Here is a 26,611-nt window from a genome sequence, read left to right as displayed (position 1 = left end):
ACAGAAAGATCGATACGTAACTCCGTTCAATTCATCACGGTACACTATTATAATGATAATATATAATAATACATCGCTTTAACAATCTAAAAGTAGAAATAATGCTTTTAAACGGAGTTTTTAATAACGAAAGTGAAAACAACGGAAGTTGGATGGATATTCTGTGAGATGCACTTCGGCTCCACAAAAACAATACAAATAAACTAAAAAAGACGTGTGGGGGACAATTTTCAGCTGGAAAATATTTGAAATAGGGTAAGTGATGATATCTCTACGTGTTCATTTCTGTTATTTAGTGCGATCTCTTGCTGATTAATGTTAACAGTTGTTTTACTAGTTGCCACCCAACTGTCAAAATAAGTTATGTGTTTTCTCAGGTATGTGTATACACATACCCGGTTTTCTCACTACTGCACGTGGTTTCGACCGATTTGTTTTGCACGTTTTTCTACGGAGCACAGCGATTGCCACGCTTTCAAAATGGGTAGAAGGAATCGAAATATAAAAACAATCGGTTTGCCAATTTATTTATATTCCTTTACAATTTTATATGTCGTCTGCAACGATTTCAATATGAGATGGTTTAAAATTTGCAATATGGTTGAGAGGTAAATAACAAAATTATTAGGCCTTTGAAATAGAATTGTGACTCTTATTATCCACCATACCTGGATTTTTAAAAAGTAGTTACGTTTTAGTTATTTTTAGAACTTTGTTTAGGAAATTTATCCAAAAAAGGCAGTTGAATAAAAACTCATTTGTTGTTTTATGACAATAATTTTCTGTGAAATGTTGCTAACTTGACCTTGTATATGTATATAGCTTTGTATTTATTCAACTTAAGGTAGTGCATATCCTTCCTAACTTTAGATTGAGATTTTGTAAATTAGTGTAAAAATGTATTGGTTTTAAACCAAAATATGAATAAAGCACACAAATATTGAATGCCAAAAATGTGTTTATGTTATTCTATCCGTCTTAAGCTTTAAAATGATATATAGTTTGACCATATTGTACCACATTGAATGAAGAAAATCCAAAGCGAAGTTTTAATGAATTTTATCCCCCCATGAACCTTAAAGAAGTATTTTTATGACCAAAATCTTGTTAAATTGGTCAGTGCGGTGTGTTTCGGACACAATGCAACATATGAAACGCATTAAATAACGCTGAAAAAGATTAAATGAAGGGATAGTCGTGCAAAGCGGTCCATTCACAGCATTCAGGCGCATGTCCTACATTCATGGGCGAGGTTTCGTAACCCGTCGCTGTTTCGCTACATGCGAAATCGACAGCAAACATTGCTACAGACAATTGATAATTATCAATGCATATAGTAATTTTGTTTAGTTTTAAACATTGTCAAAATATATATGGCAGCGATAGGATTTGAACCCACGCCTCCGAAGAGACTGGTGCCTAAAACCAGCGCCTTAGACCGCTCGGCAACACTACCATGTTATTCGAAAGGTATCAAAACCATTATAACTTGTTAACGGCAGCATCTGCTATCGGATTCGTGTTTTCTTTGCGTCATTTATGGTCACGCTATACTTAATATTTTTCTTATTAAATTTAATGTAAACGTGACTACTTTAACCATAAATAAATGCATTTCGCACTTAGAGACCCCCATAGCCATACCTTTCTTAACGGACATTTTTAACACAAATGATTCAAACAATTAAAAGATATATCATAAAGTGTGCAAAAAAAGGAATTGACAAAGACAAAACAATATACTGTTTTTAACCTTTTTAGGCCGTTTGTAACGGGATGAAACCCGTTTCAGCTCGCTCTTTTACTTTAGCCTCTAACTTTTTTATGTTTACGTGATTTAGTGATAAAACACATATGCTTGTAGGAGCAATATCTCTAATAGATAAAACCAGGAAAACTTCGTATATAGTAAAACATGCATTCGAGTTAAATATGTTGATTTATTTAGAGAGTACATCTCAGTTGGTTAGAGCGTCGTGCTGTTAACGCAAATATTGTGGGTTCCGTCCCCACCCTGGCATTGAACTTTAGAAAGTCTTTTTATGACTACACTCTTGTTTGATAGGTCAGTGCAGTTTGCTTCGGACACATTGCAACATATAAACCGTATTGGATAGCTTTGAACATTGTAATGTGAAGCGGATGGTCGTGCGCAACGGTCCAATCACAGCTTTCGTGCGCATGTCGTTCAATCACATGCGAGAGTTCGAAACCCGTCGATGTTTTGATCTATTACATGCGAAATCGAAAACAAATATTGTAACAAATTGTTGACTATATCCATGAATAATCAGTGAACTATTTGCTTATTTCTTTCTAATGTACATTGTCAAAATATAGTTGGCAGCGGTGGGATTTGAACCCACGCCTCCGAAGAGACTGCTGCCTTAAACCAGCGCCTTAGACGCTCGGCCACGCTACCTTGTGATACAAGTCCACCCGAAACCTCACAACTTGTCAACTGTCGCATTTCTATCGGATTGATGTAATCGTTGCGTCAATAATGTAAGATTAGAAAAGATGACTGAATAACTCAGATCGTTAGAGGGTATACATGATTTGCTATCGATTTTATTCCAATAACATTATCAAGCTTTATCTAAACAAATGGTCGGTAAGCTAAGCTGGTTTGAACGTCGTTCTTATAACATTTTTATGACCAAAATCTTGTTGAATTGGTCAGTGCGCTGTGTTTCGGACACAATGCAACATATGAAACGCATTAAATAATTCTGAAAAAGATTAAATGAAGTGGATAGTCGTGCAAAGCGGTTCATTCACAGCATTCAGGCGCATGTCCCACATTCATGGGCGAGGTTTCGTAACCCGTCGCTGTTTCGCTACATGCGAAATCGACAGCAAACATTGTTGATAATTATCAATGCATATAGTAATTTTGTTTAGTTTTAAACATTGTCAAAATATATATGGCAGCGGTGGGATTTGAACCCACGCCTCCGAAGAGACTGGTGCCTAAAACCAGCGCCTTAGACCGCTCGGCCACACTACCATGTCATACGAAAGGTATCAAAACCATTATAAATTGTTAACTGCAGCATCTGCTATCGGATTCGTGTTTTCTTTGTGTCAATTATGGTCACGCTATACTTAATATTTTTCTTATTTAGTTTTATGTAAACGCGACTATTTTAACCAAAAATAAATGCATTTCGCACTTAGAGACCCCCATAGCCACACCTTTCTTAACGGACATTTTTAACACAAATGATTCAAACAATTAAAAGATATATCATGAAGTGTGCAAGAAAGGAATTGACAAAGACAAAACAATATACTGTTTTTAACCTTTTTAGGCCGTATTTAACGGGATGAAACCCGTTTCAGCTCGCTCTTTTACTTTAGCCTCTAACTTTTTCATGTTTTGGTGATTTAGTGGTAAACAGATATGCTTGTAGGAGCAATATCTCTAATAGATAAAACCATGAAAACTTCGCATACAGTAAAACATGCATTCGAGTTAAATATGTTGATTTATTTAGAGAGTACATCTCAGTTGGTTAGAGCGTCGTGCTGTTAACGCGAATGTTGTGGGTTCCGTCCCCACCCTGGCATTGAACTTTAGAAAGTCTTTTTCTGACTACACTCTTGTTTGATAGGTCAGTGCAGTGTGCTTCGGACACATTGCAACATATAAACCGTATTGAATAGCTTTGAGCATTGTAATGTAAAGCGGATGGTCGTGCGCAACGGTCCAATCACAGCTTTCGTGCGCATGTCGTTCAATCACATGCGAGAGTTCGAAACCCGTCGATGTTTTGATCTATTACATGCGAAATCGAAAACAAATATTGTAACAAATTGTTGACTATAATCAATGAATAATCAGTGAACTATTTGCTTATTTCTTTCTAATGTACATTGTCAAAATATAGTTGGCAGCGGTGGGATTTGAACCCACGCCTCCGAAGAGACTGCTGCCTTAAACCAGCGCCTTAGACCGCTCGGCCACGCTACCTTGTGATACAAGTCCACCCGAAACCTCACAACTTGTCAACTGTCGCATTTCTATCGGATTGATGTAATCGTTGCGTCAATAATGTAAGATTAGAAAAGATGACTGAATAACTCAGATCGTTAGAGGGTATACATGATTTGCTATCGATTTTATTCCAATAACATTATCAAGCTTTATCTAAACAAATGGTCGATAAGCTCAGCTGGTTCGAGCGTCGTGCTTATAACGCGAATGTCGTGGATTCGATCCCGATACCGACAACGAACTTAGGGAAGTATTTTTATGACCAAAATCTTGTTATATTGGTCAGTGCGCTGTGTTTCGGACACAATGCAACATATGAAACGCATTAAATAACTCTGAAAAAGATTAAATGAAGTGGATAGTCGTGCAAAGCGGTCCATTCACAGCATTCAGGCGCATGTCCAACATTCATGGGCGAGGTTTCGTAACCCGTCGCTGTTTCCCTTCATGCGAAATCGACAGCAAACATTGTAACAGACATTTGATAATTATCAATGCATATAGTAATTTTGTTCAGTTTTAAACATTGTCAAAATATATATGGCAGCGGTGGGATTTGAACCCACGCCTCCGAAGAGACTGGTGCCTAAAACCATCGCCTTAGACCGCTCGGCCACACTACCATATCTTACGAAAGGTATCAAAACCATTATAACTTGTTAACTGCAGCATCTGCTATCGGATTCGTGTTTTCTTTGTGTCAATTATGGTCATGCTATACTCAATATTTTTCTTATTTAATTTAATGTAAACGCGACTACTTTAACCATAAATAAATACATTTCGCACTTACAGACCCCCATAGCCATACCTTTCTTAACGGACATTTTTAACACAAATGATTCAAACAATTAAAAGATATTTCATGTCGTGTGCAAGAAAGGAATTGACAAAGACAAAACAATATACTGTTTTCAACCTTTTTAGGCCGTTTGTAACGGATGAAACCCGTTTCAGCTCGCTCTTTTACTTTTGCCTCTAACTTTTTCATGTTTTGGTGATTTAGTGGTAAACACATATGCTTGTAGGAGCAATATCTCTAATAGATAAAACCAGGAAAACTTCGTATATAGTAAAACATGCATTCGAGTTAAATATGTTGATTTATTTAGAGAGTACATCTCAGTTGGTTAGAGCGTCGTGCTGTTAACGCGAATGTTGTGGGTTCCGTCCCCACCTTGGCATTGAACTTTAGAAAGTCTTTTCTGACTACACTCTTGTTTGATAGGTCAGTGCAGTGTGCTTCGGACACATTGCAACATATAAACCGTATTGGATAACTTTCAACATTGTAATATGAAGCGGATGGTCGTGCGCAACGGTCCAATCACATCTTTCAGGCGCATGTCGTTCAATCACATGTGAGGGTTCGATACCCGTCGATGTTTTGATCTATTGCATACGAAATCGAAAACAAATATTGTAAAAAATTGTTGATTATAATCAATGAATAATCAGTGAAATATTTGCTTATTTCTTTATAATTTACATTGTCAAAATATAGTTGGCAGCGGTGGGATTTGAACCCACGCCTCCGAAGAGACTGGTGCCTTAAACCAGCGCCTTAGACCGCTCGGCCACGCTACATTGTGATACAAGTCCACCCGAAACCTCACAACTTGTCAACTGTCGCATTTCTATCGGATTGATGTAATCGTTGCGTCAATAATGTAAGATTAGAAAAGATGACTGAATAACTCAGATCGTTAGAGGGTATACATGATTTGCTATCGATTTTATTCCAATAACATTATCAAGCTTTATCTTAACAAATGGTCGATAAGCTCAGCTGGTTCGAGCGTCGTGCTTATAACGCGAATGTCGTGGATTCGATCCCGATACCGACCACGAACTTAGGGAAGTATTTTTATGACCAAAATCTTGTTATATTGGTCAGTGCGCTGTGTTTCGGACACAATGCAACATATAAAACGCATTAAATAACTCTGAAAAAGATTAAATGAAGTGGATAGTCGTGCAAAGCGGTCCATTCACAGCATTCAGGCGCTTGTCCCACATTCATGGGCGAGGTTTCGTAGCCCGTCGCTGTTTCGCTTCATGCGAAATCGACAGCAAACATTGTAACAGACAATTGATAATTATCAATGCATATAGTAATTTTGTTTAGTTTTAAACATTGTCAAAATATATATATGACGGCGGTGGGATTTGAACCCACGCCTCCGAAGAGACTGGTGCCTAAAACCAGGGCCTTAGACCGCTCGGCCACACTACCATGTGATAGGAAAGGTATCAAAACCATTATAACTTGTTAACGGCAGCATCTGCTATCGGATTCGTGTTTTCTTTGTGTCAATTATGGTCATGCTATACTCAATATTTTTCTTATTTAATTTAATGTAAACGCGACTACTTTAACCATAAATAAATGCATTTCGCACTTAGAGACCCCCATAGCCATACCTTTCTTAACGGACATGTTTAACACAAATGATTCAAACAATTAAAAGATATTTCATGTCGTGTGCAAGAAAGGAATTGACAAAGACAAAACAATATACTGTTTTTAATCTTTTTAGGCCGTTTGTAACGGGATGAAACCCGTTTCAGCTCGCTCTTTTACTTTTGCCTCTAACTTTTTCATGTTTTGGTGATTTAGTGGTAAACACATATGCTTGTAGGAGCAATATCTCTAATAGATAAAACCAGGAAAACTTCGTATATAGTAAAATATGCATTCGAGTTAAATATGTTGATTTATTTAGAGAGTACATCTCAGTTGGTTAGAGCGTCGTGCTGTTAACGCGAATGTTGTGGGTTCCGTCCCCACCCTGGCATTGAACTTTAGAAAGTCTTTTCTGACTACACTCTTGTTTTATAGCTCAGTGCAGTGTGCTTCGGACACATTGCAATATATAAACCGTATTGGATAACTTTCAACATTGTACTATGAAGCGGGTGGTCGTGCGCAACGGTTCAATCACATCTTTCAGGCGCATGTCGTTCAATCACATGTGAGGGTTCGATACCCGTCGATGTTTTGATCTATTGCATACGAAATCGAAAACAAATATTGTAACAAATTGTTGATTATAATCAATGAATAATCAGTGAAATATTTGCTTATTTCTTTATAATTTACATTGACAAAATATAGTTGGCAGCGGTGGGATTTGAACCCACGCCTCCGAAGAGACTGGTGCCTTATACCAGCGCCTTAGACCGCTCGGCCACGCTACCTTGTGAAACAAGTCCACCCGAAACCTCACAACTTGTCAACTGTCGCATTTCTATCGGATTGATGTAATCGTTGCGTCAATAATGTAAGATTAGAAAAGATGACTGAATAACTCAGATCGTTAGAGGGTATACATGATTTGCTATCGATTTTATTCCAATAACATTATCAAGCTTTATCTAAACAAATGTTCTTTAAGCTCAGCTGGTTTGAGCGTCGTGCTTAAAACGCGAATGTCGTGGATTCAATCCCCATACCGACCACGAACTTAAGGAAGTTTTTTTATCACCAAAATCTTGTTAAATTGGTCAGTGCGGTGTGTTTCGGGCACAATGCAACATATGAAACGCATCAAATAACGCTGAAAAAGATTAAATGGGGTGGATAGTCGTGCAAAGCGGTTCATTCACAGCATTCAGGCGCATGTCCTACATTCATGGGCGAGGTTTCGTAACCCGTCGCTGTTTCGCTACATGCGAAATCGACAGCAAACATTGCTACAGACAATTGATAATTATCCATGCATATACTAGTAGTAATTTTGTTTAGTTTTAAACATTGTCAAAATATATATGGCAGCGGTGGGATTTGAACCCACGCCTCCGAAGAGACTGGTGCCTAAAACCAGCGCCTTAGACCGCTCGGCCACACTATCATGTCATTGGTATCAAAACCATTAAAACTTGTTAACGGCAGCATCTGCTATCGGATTCGTGTTTTCTTTGCGTCAGTTATGGTCACGCCATACTTAATATTTTTCTTATTAAATTTAATGTAAACGCGACTACTTTAACCATAAATAAATGCATTTCGCACTTAGAGACCCCCATAGCCATACCTTTCTTAACGGACATTTTTAACACAAATGATTCAAACAATTAAAAGATATATCATGTAGTTTGCAAAAAAAGGAATTGACAAAGACAAAAGATTATACTGTTTTTAACCTTTTTAGGCCGTTTGTAACGGGATGAAACCCGTTTCAGCTCGCTCTTTTACTTTAGCCTCTAACTTTTTCATGTTTTGGTGATTTAGTGGTAAAACACATATGCTTGTAGGAGCAATATCTCTGATAGATAAAACCAGGAAAACTTCGTATATAGTAAAACATGCATTCGAGTTAAATATGTTGATTTATTTAGAGAGTACATCTCAGTTGGTTAGAGCGTCGTGCTGTTAACGCGAATGTTGTGGGTTCCGTCCCCACCCTGGCATTGAACTTTAGAAAGTCTTTTCTGACTACACTCTTGTTTGATAGGTCAGTGCAGTGTGCTTCGGACACATTGCAACATATAAACCGTATTCGATAACTTTCAACATTGTATTATGAAGCGGATGGTCGTGCGCAACGGTCCAATCACATCTTTCAGGCGCATGTCGTTCAATAACATGCGAGGGTTCGAAACCCGTCGATGTTTTGATCTATTACATGCGAAATCGAAAACAAATACAATGTATTGTAACAAATTGTTGATTATATGAATAGTCAGTGAAATATTTGCTTATTTCTTTATAATTTACATTGTCAAAATATAGTTGGCAGCGGTGGGATTTGAACCCACGCCTCCGAAGAGACTGGTGCCTTAAACCAGCGCCTTAGACCGCTCGGCCACGCTACCTTGTGAAAGTCCACCCGAAACCTCACAACTTGTCAACTGTATATAGTAAAACATGCATTCGAGTTAAATATGTTGATTTATTTAGAGAGTACATCTCAGTTGGTTAGAGCGTCGTGCTTATAACGCGAATGTTGTGGGTTCCGTCCCCACCCTGGCATTGAACTTTAGAAAGTCTTTTCTGACTACACTCTTGTTTGATAGGTCAGTGCAGTGTGCTTCGGACACATTGCAACATATAAACCGTATTCTATAACTTTCAACATTGTATTATGAAGCGGATGGTCGTGCGCAACGGTCCAATCACATCTTTCAGGCGCATGTCGTTCAATAACATGCGAGGGTTCGAAACCCGTCGATGTTTTGATCTATTACATGCGAAATAGAAAACAAATACAATGTATTGTAACAAATTGTTGATTATATGAATAGTCAGTGAAATATTTGCTTATTTCTTTATAATTTACATTGTCAAAATATAGTTGGCAGCGGTGGGATTTGAACCCACGCCTCCGAAGAGACTGGTGCCTTAAACCAGCGCCTTAGACCGCTCGGCCACACTACTTGTGAAACAAGTCCACCCGAAACCCCACAACTTGTTAACTGTCGCATTTCTATCGGATTGATGTAATCGTTGCGTCAATAATGTAAGATTAGAAAAGAAGAGTGAATAACTCAGATCGTTAGAGGGTATACATGATTTGCTATCGATTTTATTCCAATAAAATTATCAAGCTTTATCTAAACAAATGTTCTTTAAGCTCAGCTGGTTTGAGCGTCGTGCTTATAACGCGAATGTCGTGGATTCGATCCCCATACCGACCACGAACTTAGGGAAGTATTTTTATGACCAAAATCTTGTTAAATTGGTCAGTGCGGTGTGTTTCGGGCACAATGCAACATATGAAACGCATCAAATAACTCTGAAAAAGATTAAATGGGGTGGATAGTCGTGCAAAGCGGTTCATTCACAGCATTCAGGCGCATGTCCCACATTCATGGGCGAGGTTTCGTAACCCGTCGCTGTTTCGCTACATGCGAAATCGACAGCAAACATTGCTACAGACAATCCATGCATATACTAGTAGTAATTTTGTTTAGTTTTAAACATTGTCAAAATATGTATGGCAGCGGTGGGATTTGAACCCACGCCTCCGAAGAGACTGGTGCCTAAAACCAGCGCCTTAGACCGCTCGGCCACACTACCATGTCATTCGTAAGGTATGAAAACCATTAAAACTTGTTAACGGCAGCATCTGCTACCGGATTCGTGTTTTCTTTGCGTCAATTATGGTCACGATATACTTAATATTTTTCTTATTAAATTCATTTCGCACTTAGAGACCCCCATAGCCATACCTTTCTTAACGGACATTTTTAACACAAATGATTCAAACAATTAAAAGATATATCATGTAGTGTGCAAAAAAAGGAATTGACAAAGACAAAAGATTATACTGTTTTTAACTTTTTTAAGCCGTTTGTAACGAGATGAAACCCGTTTCAGCTCGCTCTTTTACTTTAGCCTCTAACTTTTTCATGTTTTGGTGATTTAGTGGTAAAACACATATGCTTGTAGGAGCAATATCTCTGATAGATCAAACCAGGAAAACTTCGTATATAGTAAAACATGCATTCGAGTTAAATATGTTGATTTATTTAGAGAGTACATCTCAGTTGGTTAGAGCGTCGTGCTGTTAACGCGAATGTTGTGGGTTCCGTCCCCACCCTGGCATTGAACTTTAGAAAGTCTTTTCTGACTACACTCTTGTTTGATACACAGGTGGTTAGCGTGTGGCTATGATATTAATTAGTGAAAACATCATTTTGAATGATAAATAATCATATTATAACGAAAAATTAACTTTTCTGAAAAAAAATAATATTTCACTATCAAATATATATATAACAAGGTATGCAACTCAAAATCAGCCCAAAACGGGGTGCATCGCTTTGAACAGCCATATCTTCATAAATTTTGCAGCGATTTTCCCGATCTCGGTCTTATTCAACGCAGAAATGAATTTCCTTTCTGGAAATGTATATGTCTTGCAATATTTTAACAAATGCTGGGTCAACTTTTAAGAAATAACACGATACACAACACGCATGACCCAGTTGACAGTGATCATGCTGTCTTTAAGACTGAAATCTTCACGGAGTAAAGGGCAACTTCCCTACAAAGTTCATGTAGTTCGATACCATAATTCAATAAAACGTATGAAAAAACATTATTACCGTTCTTGTCGTTACATTCTGCATCAAGACTAACTGCCCAGCGCCGTTTGAAACCTTTGTTTACATACATTTCAACTAACTGACATTTTAAACATACGAGTGATTTCATTGGTCCAATGCGGAGGTGTGTCTTTACAACTGGAGATTTCATTCATAAAGAATACATGATCACTGTCAACTGGGTCATGCGTGTTGTGTATCGTGTTATTTCTTAAAAGTTGACCCAGCATTTGTAAAAATATTGCAAGACATATACATTTCCAGAAAGGAAATTCATTTCTGCGTTGAATAAGACCGAGATCGTGAAAATCGCTGCACAATTGATGAAGATATGGCTGTTCAAAGCGATGCACCCCGTTTTGGGGTGATTTTGAGTTGCATACCTTGTTATATATATATTTGATAGTGAAATTTTTTTTTTCAGAAAAGTTAATTTTTCGTTATAATATGATTATTTATCATTCAAAATGATGTTTTCACTAATTAATATCATAGCCACACGCTAACCACCTGTGGTTTGATAGGTCAGTGCAGTGTGCTTCGAACACATTGCAACATATAAACCGTATTCTATAACTTTCAACATTGTATTATGAAGCGGATGGTCGTGCGCAACGGTCCAATCACATCTTTCAGGCGCATGTCGTTCAATAACATGCGAGAGTTCGAAACCCGTCGATGTTTTGATCTATTACATGCGAAATCGAAAACAAATATTGTAACAAATTGTTGATTATAAGAATAGTCAGTGAAATATTTGCTTATTTCTTTATAATTTACATTGTCAAAATATAGTTGGCAGCGGTGGGATTTGAACCAACGCCTCCGAAGAGACTGGTGCCTTAAACCAGCGCCTTAGACCGCTCGGCCACGCTACCTTGTGAAACAAGTCCACCCGAAACCTCAAAACTTGTCAACTGTCGCATTTCTATCGGATTGATGTAATCGTTGCGTCAATTATGTAAGATTAGAAAAGATGAGTGAATAACTCAGATCGTTAGAGGGTATACATGATTTGCTATCGATTTTATTCCAATAACATTATCAAGCTTTATCTAAACAAATGTTCTTAAAGCTCAGCTGGTTTGAGCGTCGTGCTTATAACGCGAATGTCGTGGATTCGATCCCCATACCGACCAGGAACTTAGGGAAGTATTTTTATGGCCAAAATCTTGTTAAATTGGTCAGTGCGGTGTGTTTCGGACACAATGCAACATATGAAACGCATTAAATAACTCTGAAAAAGATTAAATGAAGTGGATAGTCGTGCAAAGCGGTTCATTCACAGCATTCAGGCGCATGTCCCACATTCATGGGCGAGGTTTCGTAACCCGTCGCTGTTTCGCTACATGCGAAATCGACAGCAAACATTGCTACAGACAATTGATAATTATCCATGCATATACTAGTAGTAATTTTGTTTAGTTTTAAACATTGTCAAAATATATATGGCAGCGGTGGGATTTGAACCCACGCCTCCGAAGAGACTGGTGCCTAAAACCAGCGCTTTAGACCGCTCGGCCACACTACCATGTCATTCGAAAGGTATCAAAACCATTAAAACTTGTTAACGGCAGCATCTGCTATCGGATTCGTGTTTTCTTTGCGTCAATTATGGTCACGCTATACTTAATATTTTTTTTATTAAATTTTATGTAAACGCGACTACTTTAACCATAAATAAATGCATTTCGCACTTAGAGACCCCCATAGCCATACCTTTCTTAACGGACATTTTTAACACAAATGATTCAAACAATTAAAAGATATATCATGTAGTGTGCAAAAAAGGAATTGACAAAGACAAAAGATTATACTGTTTTTAACCTTTTTAGGCCGTTTGTAACGGGATGAAACCCGTTTCAGCTCGCTCTTTTACTTAAGCCTCTAACTTTTTCATGTTTTGGTGATTTAGTGGTAAAACACATATGCTTGTAGGAGCAGTATCTCTCATAGATAAAACCAGGAAAACTTCGTATATAGTAAAACATGCATTCGAGTTAAATATGTTGATTTATTTAGAGAGTACATCTCAGTGGGTTAGAGCGTCGTGCTGTTAACGCGAATGTTGTGGGTTCCGTCCCCACCCTGGCATTGAACTTTAGAAAGTCTTTTCTGACTACACTCTTGTTTGATAGGTCAGTGCAGTGTGCTTCGGACACATTGCAACATATAAACCGTATTCTATAACTTTCAACATTGTATTATGAAGCGGATGATCGTGCGCAACGGTCCAATCACATCTTTCAGGCGCATGTCGTTCAATAACATGCGAGGGTTCGAAACCCGTCGATGTTTGGATCTATTACATGCGAAATCGAAAACAAATATTGTAACAAATTGTTGATTATATCAGTGAAATATTTGCATATTTCTTTATAATTTACATTGTCAAAATATGTATGGCAGCGGTGGGATTTGAACCCACGCCTCCGAAGAGACTGGTGCCTTAAACCAGCGCCTTAGACCGCTCGGCCACGCTACCTTGTGTAACAAGTCCACCCGAAACCTCACAACTTGTCAACTGTCGCATATCTATCGGATTGATGTACAATAACATTATAAAGCTTTATCTAAACAAATGTTCTTTAAGCTCAGCTGGTTTGAGCGTCGTGCTTAAAACGCGAATGTCGTGGATTCGATCCCCATACCGACCACGAACTTAGGGAAGTATTTTTATGACCAAAATCTTGTTAAATTGGTCAGTGCGGTGTGTTTCGGGCACAATGCAACATATGAAACGCATCAAATAACTCTGAAAAAGATTAAATGGGGTGGATAGTCGTGCAAAGCGGTTCATTCACAGCATTCAGGCGCATGTCCCACATTCATGGGCGAGGTTTCGTAACCCGTCGCTGTTTCGCTACATGCGAAATCGACAGCAAACATTGCTACAGACAATTGATAATTATCCATGCATATACTAGTAGTAATTTTTTTTAGTTTTAAACATTGTAAAAATATATATGGCAGCAGTGGGATTTGAACCCACCAAACCGAAGAGACTGGTGCCTAAAACCAGCGCCTTAGACCGCTCGGCCACTCTATCCTGTCATTAAAAGATATCAAAACCATTAAAACTTGTTAACGGCAGCATCTGCTATCGGATTCGTGTTTTCTTTGCGTCAGTTATGGTCACGCCATACTTAATATTTTTCTTATTAAATTTAATGTAAACGCGACTACTTTAACCATAAATAAATGCATTTCGCACTTAGAGACCCCCATAGCCATACCTTTCTTAACGGACATTTTTAACACAAATGATTCAAACAATTAAAAGATATATCATGTAGTGTGCAAAAAAAGGAATTGAGAAAGACAAAAGATTATACTGTTTTTAACCTTTTTAGGCCGTTTGTAACGGGATGAAACCCGTTTCAGCTCGCTCTTTTACTTTAGCCTCTAACTTTTTCATGTTTTGGTGATTTAGTGGTAAAACACATATGCTTGTAGGAGCAATATCTCTGATAGATCAAACCAGGAAAACTTCGTATATAGTAAAACATGCATTCGAGTTAAATATGTTGATTTATTTAGAGAGTACATCTCAGTTGGTTAGAGCGTCGTGCTGTTAACGCGAATGTTGTGGGTTCCGTCCCCACCCTGGCATTGAACTTTAGAAAGTCTTTTCTGACTACACTCTTGTTTGATAGGTCAGTGCAGTGTGCTTCGGACACATTGCAACATATAAACCGTATTCGATAACTTTCAACATTGTATTATGAAGCGGATGGTCGTGCGCAACGGTCCTGTAGTGTTGTGTGTAAATGAATAGTTGAATGTAACCTGTGGTGTTTTGTACGACTAAGAGTTTTGGTAATGAACGCTTTCTGAGTAGCATGGTCTTGTTGTTTTTAAACCCGTAATTGGCCATTTATAACGTGCTTGTACGAGCTACAACACTAAACTGGCGACGAGGATGGCCAACCTTCCTCCATTTCCTTCGTTCAACATCCATGACAGCGGCGACACGTCAAATTCTTCGTCAAATTCAGCCGGCGTACGGTGGCGTAAGTGGACGGAAAAATTAGACAATTTAATCTGTGCACTGGACATTGATATTGACAAGCGCAAAAAGGCTCTCCTTCTGCATTACTGTGGCGAAGAGTGTTTCGACATATATGACTCGTTCACTGATGAACAAAAAGGGGTAGGTTCTACTAAAACTGTACAGAATGAAAACGGTGATAACATAGAAACCCCTAGTTCTGGCTTCCATAACTTTAAATGTCGCTTTTTATGATTTTTGACTGGCGCGACTTTATAGTTATGGACCAACCCCATTAGGAAAGTAAACCAGAAATTTCCGAAAAGTTGACAATTAACAAAGACCGGTCCAAAACAGCTTTTAAATGGAGTTGTTGGCCCAAATCAACCACTTGATTGGAAAGATTGACATTTTTCACATTTAACTGATATATTCTTTCACAAAATACTATCTTAAACATTTAAAATGTATCTATTCTGCTCTTACATATCGAGAAAAACAGCGATCTGACAGACTTAGTTGAAATGCGAATCTCACGAGATTTCACGGTCATATGACGTTATTTCTATTTTTAGTAACAAACCATGTGCTCAGGTGTTTTCAAATTCAGAATGACATTTCCCGGTATTTTAATTATTCTGGCTTATTTTGTTAACAAATTGTAGTGTCAATACAAAGCCAAAGTAAATATTATATAAAACTACCTGATTCACAATGAAATTAGTCTTATAATCCACCAGACGTAAGTTGTTAATGACAAATAATAGATTTCAGAAAACGAAAGTAATGTTTACAATTTCAGTCAAGGTTTATCCGAAAGTATCCAAATGAAAACTCGTCACGTGGCAAAGCGACAATGGCGTCAAAATTGTGAATTTCAGACTGATGAGAGTTATTTTCATCTATTGTAAGATGCATTTGAAACATTTGAACCTTAAAATATTCCTCGATGCAGTAATTTATATTCATTCACTAATATATGTAGAAATGTATCCAAGAAAATGAGCTTTCTTTGATTTATAGCGTGACATAAATATGTTAAGACTCTGGTTGACTTTCGATACGGGGTTAGCTTCAGCGTACAGGTCTGTCAATACTATATAAACTGTACGCTGAAGTTTCTTTAGCTAAGAAACCCCTGACGAATATGGAAAATTGTGTTCCTCATTCAAAAACTATTTCACTCCGAAACAGAATCTTACATACGAAATCTATAAGTTTAGGCAGTCGAAACAAGAATCTGGTGAGTCGATCGACACCTTTTACACAAGGCTAAGAACCCTTGCAGCGACATGTGAATTTCACAACAAGGACACTGAGATCCTTAACCAAGTTATACAAGGATGCACGTCTACACGCATCAGACGTCGAGCTCTGCGAGATAACTTTACTCTTGACAGACTTATTGAAGAGGCTCGCGCATTGGAGGTTTCCGAGGTTAGAGCGTCTGACATGGAGGGACGGCAAGCAGCTAACGCTAACGCTATCCACACTATCCCTGGTGGTTCGCGTGGTCGTGGTGTATCTTCGCGTGGTCGTGGTGTGTCTTCGCGTGGTCGTGGTGTGTCTTCGCGTGGTCGGGGTGTGTCTTCCAGTGGTCGTAGTGTATCTTCACGAGGTCGTGGTTCCTACAACAACCCATCCCAGGCATCAAGAACTGGCACTGACTGTCGTAACTGTGGTGGCAAACATGTAGACCGGAAGTGTCCGGCATTTGGGAAGAAGTGTCATCATTGTGGCAAATTAAATCATTTTCAAACAGTTTGCAGATCAAGATTACAACATGTGAACTATACAGAAGCCAGTACTTCAGAAGCTACACAAAATAGTTCTAGTGATGAATCTGTATTTAACCTTTGTTGTACAAATTCTAGCATACCCTCTGTTTGTGTTAATATTTTTAACAGTGATGTTAAATTTTTGATTGATACTGGTTCTAGTGTAAATATAATGAATGAAAATATTTACAATAACATGAGCAGCAAACCTTCTCTTCAACAGCCTGTACCATTGATTTTTGCATACGGTGCATCTCAACCTTTAGATGTTAAGGGTTATTTTAGAACAACCATCAATTATAAGGGTAAAACAGTTACTGCTGACATGTATGTTGTAGGTAACACTGACTCTAGGCAGTCCAGCTGTCTCCTTGGGGCCAAAACTGCTCAAGCTCTGGATATTGTTCAGTTTGCATTTTCTTCGTTTGCAGCTTCAAGTTCTATTCCAGATCAGTACCCTTCTCTGTTTGATGGCAAGATGGGCAAGATAGAGGGCATCTCTGTGAAACTGCACATTGATCATGATGTTCCCCCCAGTGACACAGCGTCATAGGCGAATTCCATTCCATGTACGCAAAGATGTTGAGGCTGAACTCAAGCGTCTTGAAGACCTTGATGTTATTGAGCCTATTTCAGGTCCCACACCCTGGGTAAGCCCCGTTGTAGTTGTCCCCAAAAAGTCAAAAGGTGTTCGTGTTTGCATTGACATGCGTGAGGCTAACAAGGCTATCTCTAGGGAGAAACACCCTATGCCAACTGTGGAAGAACTTATGTCAGATTTGAATAGTTCTACAGTATTCAGCAAACTTGATCTGTCCAACGCATATCACCAACTTGAACTTGATGAGTCCAGCAGGTACATCACTACTTTTGTCACTCATGTTGGTTTACGGCGCTACAAACGTCTATTGTTTGGTGTGAATGCTGCATCTGAAATTTTCCAGAAGACGGTTGCAGACCTCCTTGCTGACATCCCTGGTGCAAAGAACTTGGCAGACGACATCATTATTCATGGTAAATCTCAGTCAGATCATGATCGAGCACTTAGCCTTACATTGGAGCGACTGAACAGATGTGGTGCCAAACTCAACAGAGATAAATGTATCTTTTCTGTAAACAAAATCTCTTTCTTTGGCCATGTTTTCAGCGATACAGGTGTTTCGGCTGATCCAGAAAAAATTAAGGCTATTGTAGGTCACTCAGCTCCTCAAAACCCAGCTGAAGTAAGATCTTTCCTTGGCATGACGCAGTATGTTTCTCGATACATACCTCACTATGCAACCATGACTGAGCCACTCAGACGTCTCACTAGGCAAGATGTTCCTTGGGATTGGTCAAGTGATACCCAAAATGCTTTTGATAGTTTGCGATCTGCTCTGTCTAGTACTAAGGTGATGGCTTACTTTGACCAGAACAAGTCAACTGAGGTTCTTGTTGATGCATCCTCTGTTGGAGTCGGAGCGATTCTCACTCAGGAAGGTAGAGTTATATGTTACAGAAGCCGTGCACTCACAGACGTGGAACAGCGATATTCACAAACAGATCGTGAGATGTTAGCTGTTGTTTATGGTGTTGAGCACTTCCATCTGTATCTCTTTGCTTCTGAATTCAAGGTGATAACAGATCACAAACCCCTTCTAGGTGAACAGTCGTAAACCTGCTTCTGCGCGCATTGAGAGATGGCGTCTTCGGTTGATGCCGTATCAGTTCACACTCGAGTATCGTCCAGGTAAAGATGACCTGAATCCTGCTGACTATATGAGCAGGCACCCATTCACGAAGCCAAAACGTGATAATGCAGCTGAGGCTCATGTTGCTATCATTGTCCAGAAGGCAGTACCGAAAGCTATGTCCTTACAGGAGATTCAAACCGCAACCAGAGAGGATGCTACACTGCAGAAAGTTATGACAGCCATTCAGTCCGGCAACTGGTCTCACTCCGATTGTACGTCCTTTGTCAGGTTTCGAGATGAGTTTTCGATAGTAGATGGTGTTATTTTGCGTGACCACCGCATTGTTGTTCCCACTTCCTTGCAGCAGCATGTTGTCGAAATTGCTCACCATACCCACCAAGGCATGGTTAAGACAAAGCAACTAGTTAGGGAGAAGGTGTGGTTCCCCGGCATTGATAAGATGGTTGAGGATGCGGTTAGATCTTGTATCCCATGTCAGGCTTCATATCCCGGTCCAAACAAACGAGAACCTATCTGTCCTACAAAGCTTCCTTCTAAGCCATGGGAAGAAGTTGCTGTTGACTTTGCAGGTCCTTTCCCATCTGGCCAATACTTGCTTGTTGTAATGGATGAACACAGCCGGTTCCCAGAAGTGGAGATTGTTTATTCGACAGCTGCCAGAGTTGTTGTACCTAGATTGAAGTCTATCTTTGCTCGACAAGGATTTCCCTCTGTCCTGAAGTCAGACAATGGTCCTCCATTTCAGGGACAGGAATTTGCAGAGTTTGCTTCTACCTGTGGGTTCAAACACCGAAGAATTACTCCTCTTTGGCCTGAGGCCAACGGAACTGTAGAAAGGTTTATGGCCACACTTAACAAGTTTGTTAGGGCTGCAGTTGCTGCGAACCGTGATTGGAGAGATGAACTTCATGATTTTCTCATGCACTATAGAGCAACTCCCCATGCATCCACTCAGATATCCCCCTTTGAAGCCCTTGTTGGGAGAAAGATGAGTATGGGACTACCTGAAATCTCAAAGCCTGTCTATCCTGTTTCTGTCTCTACTCGTTTGGCGATAAATGATGCAAACAGTAAGCAAAAGATGAAACAGTATGCAGACAGCAGACGTCACACAAGTCCGTGTACATTGATAGCAGGTGACCAGGTGCTGGTCAAACAGCGTAAGGTTGACAAACTTACACCTCCATATAACCCTGACCCTTACACAGTCAAAGAGAGACGTGGAAGCATGGTTATCGCTGATAGGAATGGTCATACCATTACTCGCAATTCCTCACATTTCAGACCTGTTAATGCTAGTATTCCTGATCCTGATCCTGATCCTGAGGGTGAACCTGAAAGCATTGTTGAATGTCCAGTCCCTCAGTTACCTGACCTTGGTTCGAGTCAATCTGATTTGTCTCCTACAATGACTCCTGTTCCCTTGCGCAGAAATCCACCTAGAGCAGCGGGAATGCCTAAGAGACTCTGTGATTTTGAACTGACATAGGTTAGCAGTGTCTGTTTTATTCAAGATCATGGTATTTGAAAAATCATTGGAAGTTTTGATATAAGTTTAATTTTTGTTTAAATTGTTAACATTGTTAAATGATTGTTTTATCAATGTAAAATAATAATCATTTTACGCCATGATCATTTATAGGCAATGACAAGCTATTAAACTTAAGACATTAGGATTAAGTTAATAACATTATATTGTTGTATAATAATTAAACAAAGTATCAAAAGGATTTCCCATTAAGCATATGGCTGCTAATGTTTATTGTCTAGTCAAGTAATCTTTGATTATATGCCTGAACCATGAGTGTATGTTGAATGTGAATTGTTTATTATTACCATTATGACTTACCTCCCACATAAATACTTATGCTTTGAACAATTGTGTGAAACTTTAGATTTCCTTGATATGTTTAAGTAAAGAAACTTTTATCAGAGTTATTATGAGAGTGGAGATTTGATTAATCTATAAGGACTGTGAAGTTTTGTGTTTTATTTACATGGACATTGAAACAAATTACTTTGATTACTTATTCTTTTAAAATGTTGCTCAGTAATTTGTTTAATTTAACTTTATGCAGTTTTTCTTTAAAGGTGGGGAGGAATGTAGTGTTGTGTGTAAATGAATAGTTGAATGTAACCTGTGGTGTTTTGTACGACTAAGAGTTTTGGTAATGAACGCTTTCTGAGTAGCATGGTCTTGTTGTTTTTAAACCCGTAATTGGCCATTTATAACGTGCTTGTACGAGCTACAACACTAAAGGTCCAATCACATCTTTCAGGCGCATGTCGTTCAATAACATGCGAGGGTTCGAAACCCGTCGATGTTTTGATCTATTACATGCGAAATCGAAAACAAATACAATGTATTGTAACAAATTGTTGATTATATGAATAGCCAGTGAAATATTTGCTTATTTCTTTATAATTTACATTGTCAAAATATAGTTGGCAGCGGTGGGATTTGAACCCACGCCTCCTCAGAGACTGGTGCCTTAAACCAGCGCCTTAGACCGCTCGGCCACGCTACCTTGTGAAACAAGTCCACCCGAAACCTCACAACTTGTTAACTGTCGCATTTCTATCGGATTGATGTAATCGTTGCGTCAATAATGTAAGATTAGAAAAGATGAGTGAATAACTCAGATCGTTAGAGGGTATACATGATTTGCTATCGATTTTATTCCAATAAAATTATCAAGCTTTATCTAAACAAATGTTCTTTAAGCTCAGCTGGTTTGAGCGTCGTGCTTATAACGCGAATGTCGTGGATTCGATCCCCATACCGACCACGAACTTAGGGAAGTATTTTTATGGCCAAAATCTTGTTAAATTGGTCAGTGCGGTGTGTTTCGGGCACAATGCAACATATGAAACGCATCAAATAACTCTGAAAAAGATTAAATGGGGTGGATAGTCGTGCAAAGCGGTTCATTCACAGCATTCAGGCGCATGTCCTACATTCATGGGCGAGGTTTCGTAACCCGTCGCTGTTTCGCTACATGCGAAATCGACAGCAAACATTGCTACAGACAATTGATAATTATCCATGCATATACTAGTAGTAATTTTTTTTAGTTTTAAACATTGTCAAAATATATATGGCAGCAGTGGGATTTGAACCCACCAAACCGAAGAGACTGGTGCCTAAAACCAGCGCCTTAGACCGCTCGGCCACTCTATCCTGTCATTAAAAGATATCAAAACCATTAAAACTTGTTAACGGCAGCATCTGCTATCGGATTCGTGTTTTCTTTGCGTCAGTTATGGTCACGCCATTCTTAATATTTTTCTTATTAAATTTAATGTAAACGCGACTACTTTAACCATAAATAAATGCATTTCGCACTTAGAGACCCCCATAGCCATACCTTTCTTAACGGACATTTTTAACACAAATGATTCAAACAATTAAAAGATATATCATGTAGTGTGCAAAAAAAGGAATTGAGAAAGACAAAAGATTATACTGTTTTTAACCTTTTTAGGCCGTTTGTAACGGGATGAAACCCGTTTCAGCTCGCTCTTTTACTTTAGCCTCTAACTTTTTCATGTTTTGGTGATTTAGTGGTAAAACACATATGCTTGTAGGAGCAATATCTCTGATAGATAAAACCAGGAAAACTTCGTATATAGTAAAACATGCATTCGAGTTAAATATGTTGATTTATTTAGAGAGTACATCTCAGTTGGTTAGAGCGTCGTGCTGTTAACGCGAATGTTGTGGGTTCCGTCCCCACCCTGGCATTGAACTTTAGAAAGTCTTTTCTGACTACACTCTTGTTTGATAGGTCAGTGCAGTGTGCTTCGGACACATTGCAACATATAAACCGTATTCGATAACTTTCAACATTGTATTATGAAGCGGATGGTCGTGCGCAACGGTCCAATCACATCTTTCAGGCGCATGTCGTTCAATAACATGCGAGGGTTCGAAACCCGTCGATGTTTTGATCTATTACATGCGAAATCGAAAACAAATACAATGTATTGTAACAAATTGTTGATTATATGAATAGCCAGTGAAATATTTGCTTATTTCTTTATAATTTACATTGTCAAAATATAGTTGGCAGCGGTGGGATTTGAACCCACGCCTCCGAAGAGACTGGTGCCTTAAACCAGCGCCTTAGACCGCTCGGCCACGCTACCTTGTGAAACAAGTCCACCCGAAACCTCACAACTTGTTAACTGTCGCATTTCTATCGGATTGATGTAATCGTTGCGTCAATAATGTAAGATTAGAAAAGATGAGTGAATAACTCAGATCGTTAGAGGGTATACATGATTTGCTATCGATTTTATTCCAATAAAATTATCAAGCTTTATCTAAACAAATGTTCTTTAAGCTCAGCTGGTTTGAGCGTCGTGCTTATAACGCGAATGTCGTGGATTCGATCCCCATACCGACCACGAACTTAGGGAAGTATTTTTATGACCAAAATCTTGTTAAATTGGTCAGTGCGGTGTGTTTCGGGCACAATGCAACATATGAAACGCATCAAATAACTCTGAAAAAGATTAAATTAAGTGGATAGTCGTGCAAAGCGGTTCATTCACAGCATTCAGGCGCATGTCCCACATTCATGGGCGAGGTTTCGTAACCCGTCGCTGTTTCGCTACATGCGAAATCGACAGCAAACATTGCTACAGACAATTGATAATTATCCATGCATATACTAGTAGTAATTTTGTTTAGTTTTAAACATTGTCAAAATATGTATGGCAGCGGTGGGATTTGAACCCACGCCTCCGAAGAGACTGGTGCCTAAAACCAGCGCCTTAGACCGCTCGGCCACACTACCATGTCATTCGAAAGGTATGAAAACCATTAAAACTTGTTAACGGCAGCATCTGCTATCGGATTCGTGTTTTCTTTGCGTCAATTATGGTCACGCTATACTTAATATTTTTCTTATTAAATTCATTTCGCACTTAGAGACCCCCATAGCCATACCTTTCTTAACGGACATTTTTAACACAAATGATTCAAACAATTAAAAGATATATCATGTAGTGTGCAAAAAAAGGAATTGACAAAGACAAAAGATTATACTGTTTTTAACTTTTTTAGGCCGTTTGTAACGAGATGAAACCCGTTTCAGCTCGCTCTTTTACTTTAGCCTCTAACTTTTTCATGTTTTGGTGATTTAGTGGTAAAACACATATGCTTGTAGGAGCAATATCTCTGATAGATCAAACCAGGAAAACTTCGTATATAGTAAAACATGCATTCGAGTTAAATATGTTGATTTATTTAGAGAGTACATCTCAGTTGGTTAGAGCGTCGTGCTGTTAACGCGAATGTTGTGGGTTCCGTCCCCACCCTGGCATTGAACTTTAGAAAGTCTTTTCTGACTACACTCTTGTTTGATAGGTCAGTGCAGTGTGCTTCGGACACATTGCAACATATAAACCGTATTCTATAACTTTCAACATTGTATTATGAAGCGGATGGTCGTGCGCAACGGTCCAATCACATCTTTCAGGCGCATGTCGTTCAATAACATGCGAGGGTTCGAAACCCGTCGATGTTTTGATCTATTACATGCGAAATAGAAAACAAATATTGTAACAAATTGTTGATTATATGAATAGTCAGTGAAATATTTGCATATTTCTTTATAATTTACATTGTCAAAATATAGTTGGCAGCGGTGGGATTTGAACCCACGCCTCCGAAGAGACTGGTGCCTTAAACCAGCGCCTTAGACCGCTCGGCCACGCTACCTTGTGAAACAAGTCCACCCGAAACCTCAAAACTTGTCAACTGTCGCATTTCTATCGGATTGATGTAATCGTTGCGTCAATTATGTAAGATTAGAAAAGATGAGTGAATAACTCAGATCGTTAGAGGGTATACATGATTTGCTATCGATTTTATTCCAATAACATTATCAAGCTTTATCTAAACAAATGTTCTTTAAGCTCAGCTGGTTTGAGCGTCGTGCTTATAACGCGAATGTCGTGGATTCGATCCCCATACCGACCAGGAACTTAGGGAAGTATTTTTATGGCCAAAATCTTGTTAAATTGGTCAGTGCGGTGTGTTTCGGACACAATGCAACATATGAAACGCATTAAATAACTCTGAAAAAGATTAAATGAAGTGGATAGTCGTGCAAAGCGGTTCATTCACAGCATTCAGGCGCATGTCCTACATTCATGGGCGGGGTTTCGTTACCCGTCGCTGTTTCGCATTATACATTGTAACAGACAATTGATAATTATCAATGCATATAGTAATTTTGTTTAGTTTTAAACATTGTCAAAATATATATGGCAGCGGTGGGATTTGAACCCACGCCTCCGGAGAGACTGGTGCCTAAAACAAACGCCTTAGACCGCTCGGCCACACTACCGTGTCATACGAAAGGTATCAAAACCATTATAACTTGTTAACGGCAGCATTTGCTATCGGATTCGAGTTTCCTTTGCGTCAATTATGGTCACGCTATACTTAATGTTTTTCTCATTAAATTTAATGTAAACGCGACTACTTTAACCAAAAATAAATGCATTTCGCACTTAGAGACCCCCATAGCCATACCTTTCTAAACGGACATTTTTAACACAAATGATTCAAACAATTAAAAGATATATCATGTAGTGTGCAAGAAAGGAATTGACAAAGACAAAACAATATACATATACTGTTTTTTGGCCTTTTTAGGCCGTTTATAACGGGATGAAACCCGTTTCAGCTCGCTCTTTTACTTTAGTCTCTACCTGTTTCATGTTTTTGTGATTTAGTGGTGAACACATATGCTTGTAGGAGCAATATCTCTAATAGATAAAACCAGGAAAACCTCGTATATAGTAAAACATGCATTCGAGTTAAATATGTTGATTTATTTAGAGAGTACAGCCCTACATGACTCGATTATTATCGACTATTTAGTATGTTGTTACCTTATTTACTATTAGAAGGGCTTACTAAATTGGTCAGATGATCAGAGCGTATACATATTGATTATAACGCGTGCAGTCGATTCAATATTTGAGACATTATTGATATTGTGGGAATTGCAACTATAGATTATGATACGCACTTGATAACTTTGAAAACATGTTAATAAAGCGGGTGGTATTTTGGCACCTGTCTGTTTCGTGTTGAGGATTCGAAACCTGTCGCCGGCCTGAAAAGCAAATCGACAGCGAGTAGATTAGCAAACAAGATGTTTATAGCAATCAATGCATTTGTATTTTCAATTCAACTTTAAAATTGATTTTACATTAACAAAATAAATGGCGGCAGAGGGAATAAATCTAAAGTCTCTAAATAGACTGGTTCCTTCCACCAGCGCATAAGACCGCTCGGCAAACGACCAAGTTTATGGTCACAATATACTAAATAGTTTCCCTATATAATTCAATGTAAAAGCGACAGCTTAGAGCGAAAATAAATTCAACATTTTGCACATAGAGACCCCCATAACCATACCTTTTCTTAAAGGCCATTCTAAGCGGGATCGATTTATGCAATAAAAAAGATATGTCATGTTCAAACCAAAAAAGAACTTGACGCTAATCAAAATCGACTGTTTTTGAAACTTTTTTTTCGGTCGTTTCTTAGTGGAATGTAACCTTTTTCAGTGCAAGGCTTTACCAAAGTCTCCAAGTTTATCATATTTCAGGGATTCGGTCGTGAACACCTATTTATGCCCTACCATTATCTCCGAGAGATAAAACCCTTACAATAGTTTAAGGTGTAAAACATGCCTTCGAGTCAACTATGATATTTTTTTAGAGAGTACAGCCTACATGAAACGAGTATTTAGTATATTGAAACCTTATTATAACAAGTCACTCAGTTTGTTCAACCATGAACCGTCATGTATATTTTATGGAAGCATATTTGTGCCACCACTTAACAACTTAAAATAACATGAAAATAATGGAGGATTTCGCGAAAAAGAAATTCTTTTCGCGAAAACAGATTAATTTTCACGTAAATAAATATATTTTGTTAACACGAATTTATGCATGTTAGTGCTCTAAACTGCCAACACATACTGTACAGATAAAATGTTCATGAAAATAATGGAAGATTTCGCAAAACAAATAACTTTTCTCGAAATCAGATAACTTCATGAAA

General features: G+C 38.5%; 18 non-coding genes across 18 annotated transcripts; all 18 read right to left on the bottom strand.

Moving 5' to 3' along the window:
- Nucleotides 1-2,928: 2,928 nt before the first annotated feature.
- On the bottom strand, nt 2,929-3,010 carry Trnal-uag (transfer RNA leucine (anticodon UAG)). The gene has a single exon. It is a non-coding gene; the product is annotated as a tRNA-Leu (tRNA).
- An 884-nt stretch (nt 3,011-3,894) lies between these two features.
- On the bottom strand, nt 3,895-3,976 carry Trnal-aag (transfer RNA leucine (anticodon AAG)). The gene has a single exon. It is a non-coding gene; the product is annotated as a tRNA-Leu (tRNA).
- Nucleotides 3,977-4,541: 565 nt separating this feature from the next.
- Nucleotides 4,542-4,623, bottom strand: Trnal-uag (transfer RNA leucine (anticodon UAG)). Its single transcript has one exon. It is a non-coding gene; the product is annotated as a tRNA-Leu (tRNA).
- Nucleotides 4,624-5,505: 882 nt separating this feature from the next.
- Trnal-aag (transfer RNA leucine (anticodon AAG)) lies at nt 5,506-5,587 on the bottom strand. Its single transcript has one exon. It is a non-coding gene; the product is annotated as a tRNA-Leu (tRNA).
- Nucleotides 5,588-6,154: 567 nt separating this feature from the next.
- Nucleotides 6,155-6,236, bottom strand: Trnal-uag (transfer RNA leucine (anticodon UAG)). Its single transcript has one exon. It is a non-coding gene; the product is annotated as a tRNA-Leu (tRNA).
- An 883-nt stretch (nt 6,237-7,119) lies between these two features.
- On the bottom strand, nt 7,120-7,201 carry Trnal-aag (transfer RNA leucine (anticodon AAG)). The gene has a single exon. It is a non-coding gene; the product is annotated as a tRNA-Leu (tRNA).
- Nucleotides 7,202-7,772: 571 nt separating this feature from the next.
- On the bottom strand, nt 7,773-7,854 carry Trnal-uag (transfer RNA leucine (anticodon UAG)). The gene has a single exon. It is a non-coding gene; the product is annotated as a tRNA-Leu (tRNA).
- An 882-nt stretch (nt 7,855-8,736) lies between these two features.
- Nucleotides 8,737-8,818, bottom strand: Trnal-aag (transfer RNA leucine (anticodon AAG)). Its single transcript has one exon. It is a non-coding gene; the product is annotated as a tRNA-Leu (tRNA).
- Nucleotides 8,819-9,298: 480 nt separating this feature from the next.
- Trnal-aag (transfer RNA leucine (anticodon AAG)) lies at nt 9,299-9,380 on the bottom strand. The gene has a single exon. It is a non-coding gene; the product is annotated as a tRNA-Leu (tRNA).
- Nucleotides 9,381-9,940: 560 nt separating this feature from the next.
- Trnal-uag (transfer RNA leucine (anticodon UAG)) lies at nt 9,941-10,022 on the bottom strand. Its single transcript has one exon. It is a non-coding gene; the product is annotated as a tRNA-Leu (tRNA).
- A 1,827-nt stretch (nt 10,023-11,849) lies between these two features.
- Trnal-aag (transfer RNA leucine (anticodon AAG)) lies at nt 11,850-11,931 on the bottom strand. The gene has a single exon. It is a non-coding gene; the product is annotated as a tRNA-Leu (tRNA).
- A 571-nt stretch (nt 11,932-12,502) lies between these two features.
- Trnal-uag (transfer RNA leucine (anticodon UAG)) lies at nt 12,503-12,584 on the bottom strand. The gene has a single exon. It is a non-coding gene; the product is annotated as a tRNA-Leu (tRNA).
- An 872-nt stretch (nt 12,585-13,456) lies between these two features.
- On the bottom strand, nt 13,457-13,538 carry Trnal-aag (transfer RNA leucine (anticodon AAG)). Its single transcript has one exon. It is a non-coding gene; the product is annotated as a tRNA-Leu (tRNA).
- Nucleotides 13,539-20,962: 7,424 nt separating this feature from the next.
- Trnal-aag (transfer RNA leucine (anticodon AAG)) lies at nt 20,963-21,044 on the bottom strand. The gene has a single exon. It is a non-coding gene; the product is annotated as a tRNA-Leu (tRNA).
- A 1,539-nt stretch (nt 21,045-22,583) lies between these two features.
- Nucleotides 22,584-22,665, bottom strand: Trnal-aag (transfer RNA leucine (anticodon AAG)). Its single transcript has one exon. It is a non-coding gene; the product is annotated as a tRNA-Leu (tRNA).
- A 571-nt stretch (nt 22,666-23,236) lies between these two features.
- Nucleotides 23,237-23,318, bottom strand: Trnal-uag (transfer RNA leucine (anticodon UAG)). Its single transcript has one exon. It is a non-coding gene; the product is annotated as a tRNA-Leu (tRNA).
- An 844-nt stretch (nt 23,319-24,162) lies between these two features.
- On the bottom strand, nt 24,163-24,244 carry Trnal-aag (transfer RNA leucine (anticodon AAG)). Its single transcript has one exon. It is a non-coding gene; the product is annotated as a tRNA-Leu (tRNA).
- Nucleotides 24,245-24,793: 549 nt separating this feature from the next.
- Trnal-uag (transfer RNA leucine (anticodon UAG)) lies at nt 24,794-24,875 on the bottom strand. Its single transcript has one exon. It is a non-coding gene; the product is annotated as a tRNA-Leu (tRNA).
- Nucleotides 24,876-26,611: the final 1,736 nt, after the last annotated feature.

Source organism: Dreissena polymorpha, chromosome 3, assembly GCF_020536995.1.
Source record: "Dreissena polymorpha isolate Duluth1 chromosome 3, UMN_Dpol_1.0, whole genome shotgun sequence".
NCBI lineage: Eukaryota > Metazoa > Mollusca > Bivalvia > Myida > Dreissenidae > Dreissena > Dreissena polymorpha.
Note: the sequence above shows the minus strand (reverse complement) of the source record. Positions and strands in the feature narration are given on the sequence as shown.